Source organism: Onychostoma macrolepis, chromosome 11 (genome assembly GCF_012432095.1).
Source record: "Onychostoma macrolepis isolate SWU-2019 chromosome 11, ASM1243209v1, whole genome shotgun sequence".
Lineage (NCBI taxonomy): Eukaryota > Metazoa > Chordata > Actinopteri > Cypriniformes > Cyprinidae > Onychostoma > Onychostoma macrolepis.
In genome coordinates, this window is record NC_081165.1 from 10,189,933 (window position 1) to 10,197,402 (window position 7,470).

Sequence of the window (7,470 nt, forward strand, 5' to 3'; positions counted from 1 at the left end):
TTAGTCTTCATCCAAAAGGGTCCATTAATCTCATAAAATAGAAATTTGCTCATAAATTACACCAGTTTTACTGTTGTCTGGTACGTACAAACATAACAGAATAGCGTTTTTGCATGTCCTTAGGTGTTTTAAAGAATTTGGCTAATCAAACACCATTAAAAAATTATAATATTAATCATAGAATATTTTATTCATCCAAAATCCATAATTTAAAAAAGATTATGATATTATGACTTTCATAATTGCTAATGTGTTTTTAGGTATATGTATTGTCAAACAAGTTTTTGTAATATTGAAATAAATGATAATTATCTGCTATCTATAATTTTTATACAGGTGCATCTCAATAAATTAGAATGTCGTGGAAAAGTTTCAGTAATCCGAAACTCGTGTATTAAATAAATTCAATGCACACAGACTGAAGTAGTTTAAGTCTTTGGTTCTTTTAATTGTGATGATTTTGGCTCACATTTAACAAAAACCCACCAATTCACTATCTCAACAAATTAGAATACGGAGACATGCCAATCAGCTAATCAACTCAAAACACCTGCAAAGGTTTCCTGAGCCTTCAAAATGGTCTCAGTTTGGTTCACTAGGCTACACAATCATGGAGGGTAAGCCACAAACATTCATTGCCAAAGAAGCTGGCTGTTTACAGAGTGCTGTATCCAAGCATGTTAACAGAAAGTTGAGTGGAAGGAAAAAGTGTGGAAGAAAAAGATGCACAACCAACCGAGAGAACCGCAGCCTTATGAGGATTGTCAAGCAAAATTGATTCAAGAATTTGGATGAACTTCACAAGGAATGGACTGAGGCTGGGGTCAAGGCATCAAGAGAGAGCCACCACACACAGACGTGTCAAGGAATTTGGCTACAGTTGTCGTATTCCTCTTGTTAAGCCACTCCTGAACCACAGACAGCGTCAGAGGCGTCTTACCTGGGCTAAGGAGAAGAAGAACTGGACTGTTGCTCAGTGGTCCAAAGTCCTCTTTTCAGATGAGAGCAAGTTTTGTATTTCATTTGGAAACCAAGGTCCTAGAGTCTGGAGGAAGGGTGGAGAAGCTCATAGCCCAAGTTACTTGAAGTCCAGTGTTAAGTTTTCACAGTCTGTGATGATTTGGGGTGCAATGTCATCTGCTGGTGTTGGTCCATTGTGTTTTTTGAAAACCAAAGTCACTGCACCCGTTTACCAAGAAACTCATGGAGCACTTCATGCTTTCTTCTGCTGACCAGCTTTTTGAAGATGCTGATTTCATTTTCCAGCAGGATTTGGCACCTGCCCACACTGCCAAAAGCACCAAAAGTTGGTTAAATGACCATGGTGTTACTGTGCTTGACTGGCCAGCAAACTCACCAGACCTGAACCCCATAGAGAATCTATGGGTATTGTCAAGAGGAAAATGAGAAACAAGAGACCAAAAAAATGCAGATGCAAATGAAGGCCACTTCATTGTAGTATTCTGGATTCTCCAAAGATCGATTACATTAAGTTCAGTGATAAATTTATTCAATAACTTAGAGGATGGGTTAGCTGTAGTATCAGGGTGAGATTTACCCAGTGCAGGATTTAAAACAGCATTAAAATCACCACCCATCACTAAAGGATAATCCATCTGCTCAAGTAATATATTGGAAATATTTGTGAAAAACGCAATGTCTGCCTCATTCGGGCAGTGAATGGAGACCAGTGCTAACCTGTCATTATGTATTTAACAGCGTTGTGACGAGAGGAGCCAACGACAGACACAGTGGGTGTGGCGTCAGGCCTCGGAGAGGCTTTTATTAAACAAAATTGATAAAATAAAGTGTCCAGGGGAAGAAGTGTCAAACAAAATGGGGGGGATCTGGTGTCCTCGTTGTGCTGCGGGGTTCGTGAAGGAGGGCAGTGTTCAGAAGGGGACGGGTCCAGGGAAGGGGCGGAGTCCGGTGGCCGCACGCGCTCCCGCTCTGGTCCGGTTACGAGGGGCGGCGGCTTCTTCTGAGCGGCGGCTCTTCCTCGGCCTTTGGCGGGACTTGAACGGCCCGGCATCCTGGCCCGACGGCCGTAATACGGGTGCGGCTTTCTCCCGGACCGCGGGTTCTGCAGCTCACATCTCCGGTGGCGCGACGTCCCTCTATACGCACCCTTCCTGGACCCACGAGGACACCAGCGTGCATGCACGGGGGAAGAGACCGGTCTCGAGGAGAGGCGCGCTCGGCATTTAACGGCGGCGGTGATGAGGCTTCATTCAGTCCAGCTGTGCCTCATCACATGCCGCCAGCCCACGTTGATCCCACGCCCCTCGTCTCATCCACCCACTCCCGTCGGGAGCCTGGTGAAGGGCGGCGAATAAGGGACGGGGTGGTGATGATGATGAGGGGGAGGGCCACTGATCCGTCACAGCGTATAAAAACGAATCTACCTTCATCATCATTCCCGGTATGTTCAATAGTTAAATGTAACTTCCTATCGACTAAGATAAGCACCCCCTTAGTTTTATTAAACCACTAATTTAATATTAATTGGCATTGTGTTGCTACAGTGTTTTAAAGGGTTTTTATAAGATGTTCATCAAACATCAGTAATTAGATTTTTTTTTTATTATAAAAAAATATATTGTTTGTTATTATTATTATTATTATTTATCAAAGAGTATTATTAAAGAGTGAGTAATTATGAAATCTAAAATATATTTCTTAATGATCTATGATCCACAATAAAACCACTAATTATGATACAGTCCTCTTAACTAGTATTAATCTTAAGTCAGACCTACTTGCTTTGAAAAATTAGTTTTGCTATTTGGAATTTGGAAAGTGTAACAAAGAAAAAAATCCACAGTTTGGCCCACAATATGAAGAACAGCAAACATCCCACATCTATCTCAGTTAAAGATTACCCAGAAACCTGTTCACCTGCTTCAGCTAATCAACAGGTAAAACGTCAACATTACAAATGTGTTAATTGTTTTCCTCTTGTGTTTGGAAGTAGATTTGAGGTTACATTTTATTGCCACACTTTATATTGAAAGGAGTTGTCAAGATAAGCAAAGCACAATCTAAACAAAACACAAAAGATGGTTGCAAGCAGACTGAATGAGTGATGAGAGCACTTTAACCGCTGCGAAGAAGTCACTCTTAGAATAAATCCTCTCAATAGCTTCCTAATGACGCATGAAATCGGTGTCATTTATTTTGACAGATTACTCTCTGTAATCTTTTTCAGATTACTCTGATTTTCAGAGCCGTCCCTAGGCAAATGGGATTGTAATGCTGTGCTTGGAAAATGAAACTCCCCCGGATCAATAGAGAATCACTGTGAGCCATTCACATCCAAAACCTGCAGCTGCTCTTCAAAAGCTTGTTTACTTTGCTTGAAAGGAGCTTATTTGAAACTGAAAGGTCTTGGAGCCCACGGCATTGCCGTAATAAGAGCAGGGGTGTCAGGGGTCAAAGGGCCACGGGGAGAAGATACAGACCATGTTTCTGGAAGGTCATTTCTCTTGGGATGTTAGCTTTTGTTCAGTCCATATGTGCTTCTGTGAGTCAAACTCAATGCATGCCATGAGCAGGTATAGACAAACACCAGCGCTCATGCACAACACCTTTATCACACCCTTCCTTGACCTAGATCTGGTCTCAGAGAAAATATCCCACCTCATCTTAAGGATGTCAAGGTCTCAGACTCTGTTGAGATGTCTTCTGAAAGTCTAGATGAGATCCACGAGACTCAAATTGCAGAAGCACTTTAATCTCATCGCTGTCTAGGAGAAACTATTTCCAAGAGATCTCATCTTCACTGCAAATGAGACGGTCTTCATATCAGTTGTGTGACATTTGATCACATTTGTTCATTTGTCTCGGATCTAGACGTTTTTGCTGTCAGAAGTGCTCTTACACACATGTGCAGGCATTCCACTGCGATGTCTCATTGATTTCTCTAGAAGGACTGAAATTCCTACAGTTGTCCACACAGTTCCTTATCTTACCAATGTTTACAACAGCCTATAAAAGACACTTAATTCATGTTTGTGTTCCACAATTGTACAAACTTTGTTGGGGTACACAGTTTTACTTCTGCAATAAAGATGGACTTCAGTTTCTGAACCTCATTGGAATTTTTGGAGATTATGGTGTGCTAGTTGTATAAGACATCAAAGCCATAATATGGATGAATATTGCCTGGCAAAAACATATCAGGTTCATATTTCACCCCCAAATCAAAAGAAAAATCTTTGCATAAATTCTTTGTAAGTTGTGACATTTTTGTGACAATTTCCATCAAAATGTTTTTGACATATACACCAAGTTACATTCATAAATTTAACATGTACTTTTAACCACAGCAATTTACTGTAATGATGATTGTTATAATTAGAATTAATTATCTCTCTTACACACATATATATATATATATATATATAAGAAACTGCAAATGTGCATGTAGAGTGTACAAATATACTGTATATATATATTAAATTGCAAAAATTGAATTGTAGTTCGTAAAATTGAATTGTAGTTAGTAATGTAATCAATTACATTACACATTGTAGATAATATAATCAGACTACTTTTTGATTACTTTTAACGTAACTCGTTTATCACATTGATTTAAATAGGATAATATTGTACCATATTGATATTAATATGCAAAGAAAATATAATCCATTTGTTGTTATTAATAACATAAAGTGAATTAAGCATTACATTATGTCAAGGTTTCTCAAACTGGGTTCATGAAGAACTGCAGTGTGTTTGTGAGTTTAATGAAAAGCTAATATTTAAGTCATAAAAATGTAACATTAGAATAACATCAATCAAAATAAAACACATACTAAAAATGAAATAATTTGTTTTCCTGCATGTCATGTATGCATTTTAGAAAGTAAAATGTAAAAGATGAAAAAGAATTAGTAAATGATTAATAATTTATTGCTATTGTGCAAATATATGTAATCAGGTAATCAATAAAAAGTAACTGTAGAGTATTTTAAAATGTAATTTAATCTAATTACAAGTACTTAATTTTTTTAATCTGATTAGGTAATCCAGATTACGTGTAATCAGTTACTACCCAGCTTTTATTTTATTTCTATATATAAAAACAATGTTCACATCTGAAAAAAAAAAAACTCTCTTTTTCCATATAAATATTGTACACTCTACATGCACAGTTTCTTACTGTTTGTGCTGTGAACCTTAAGAAACTTTTAATTTACTTTCATAAGCACATCCAGTCCAGCACCCTGCAGTTTCTGTCCCTATTTGTTGTTGTGCTATTATAGAATTCATTCCATGCATTTACATTGTGACTTTACTCTGAATGAAGGCTGAAAACTTTGAGCAAACAATCTATTGAAGCTCTTTTCTTTCTTTCATAATTCATGTGTTTCCACCACCTGTTTAGTGAGCCTCTCCTTTTTTCCTTCCAAATGAACTCTCTGTAACACCCTTCAATGCAATTGTCTATACCTTTAGCTTTACAGACAACAGATGCCACACGCAAAAATATCTGTAGCCGGAACAGTAAATTCCCCAGCCTTTAACTCAGGTATTGTTCCTGCTGTAAAGACCTGCAGGAGACTGAAGCCGCAGCAGCTCTGCTGGATTTACAAGAGACCCGGAGGGCTGTTTAAAGCGGGATGTGTGTGGCCCGACACTCACCAGAGCTGGTTAAAATCATCAGGGAGGACGAGACACTAAAGGAAGACATAAAACCTTTCACATCCACCGTCCACAGACTAAATGGGGCTTTAATGATGTCACTTCTGTCACTTCTTAGCGAACCAGCTGAGCTTTAGTGAAATAATCTGGGATAACTTGTGTGAATAATAGACCTTTACATTTATCCATTTGGCAGACACTTTTAAAAAGCAATCTACAGTACATTTAAGGTGAACATATTAATAAGTTCATGCATTCCATTGGAATTAAACCACCATTCCTACTGTTTCAGATGCAGGAATGGTGCATGGCTACAAGATGATAGCAGTGTTAAAATGAAACTTTCTTTGTGGCTGAAAATATCCTAAAGGACCTTGAATTAGTTTATTTTGTATCCAAATAAATGCAACAAACAAGAAATGTGGTGTTATTTTATTATTATTTTATCAAATATTTGATTTTATTATATTGTAATTTATTTATTATATTAATGTTTTGAATTAGCTTTAATTTTAGTTTAAGTTTTAGTAATTTTGTTATGTGCTTTTGTCTATTTTATTAGTTTTAGTTTTTAAAATATTTCTCTTTAGCTTTGCTTTATGATTTCAGTAATTTCTTATTTTTCAGTTTTCACTTTAATTTTAGTTTAAGTATTAGTAATTTTGTTATGTTCTTTTCTCATTATTAAGAGTTTTTTATTCCTATTTAGCTTTGCTTTATGTAGATTTCAGTTTTATTTTTCATTTTAGTTTAAGTTTTAGTAAATTTTTTATGTACATTTCTCATTATATTTTTATATTTCTGTTTAATTTTTTCGTTATATTGATTTCAGTTTTAAATTTGAGTAATTTCCTATTTTCAGTTTTCATATTAATATTTAATAATTTAATATTTCTATTTAGCTTTGCTTTCTAACCCATTGATTTAGTTCTAGTAAACTTAAACGTATTTTATTTCCATTATATACCAAGGCAAAATTTCTATTTATTTATTTATTTAAGTTTGTCATGCAGTAGTTATATTTAATTCAGATTTATTTATTTGTATTGAAAAAAAACAACAACAACACCATTTTAATAGCTTTAGTTTTTGAAAAAAAAATAATAATAGTATTTATACACATTTTTATGTAAATGATTAATCTGTAAAACATTACATGCATGTATCTTAAGTTAAGGATGTGAGCTGTTAAGGGTTCTTTGTGAAGCAAAAGTGCATCTGTAAAGAAAGTGACTTTTGAATTGTCAGTTTTACGGCTGTCTTGTGGGGTGAAAAGAGCCAGTCATGAATACTTTGGAAACCCATCTGTCTCCTTTTTGTTAAATTACCCAGCATCTGTATTTGGTTAATGTGCAGGTAATAATTCACAGAGTAGATTTGTGTGTCTATCAGTGTGTTTGTCAACATAGAAAGAATACATGTAAATGTAAAGTGCATATATCTGCACATTTGTGCATGAAAAAACAAAGCCTGGACCAACTTTACTGCACAGGAAGAGTCAACATGAACTTGTGGAGATCTTTGGGTCATCCAGAAAGAAATTGACTATTACCCTGTATAGTCGAGTTTCTTTTTAAGCGAACAGGTAATTCATCGTCTGTTCAGTTGGAGGGCAAATATTTCCTTAACTCTTATTGGTATTGCATGAACTGTTCTAGCAGTGCTTCTGCAGAAACAAGTTTCCAGGATACATTGTCAAGAGACCAACCCCCCTAAGAAAAATCACACTACATTCCTGTCCTCAAGAACAATTGAGAATCCCTGACTAAAGAGGAAACACTTGATGAAGACATGTATCTGCAAGTGTGAAAGCATGACATCAGT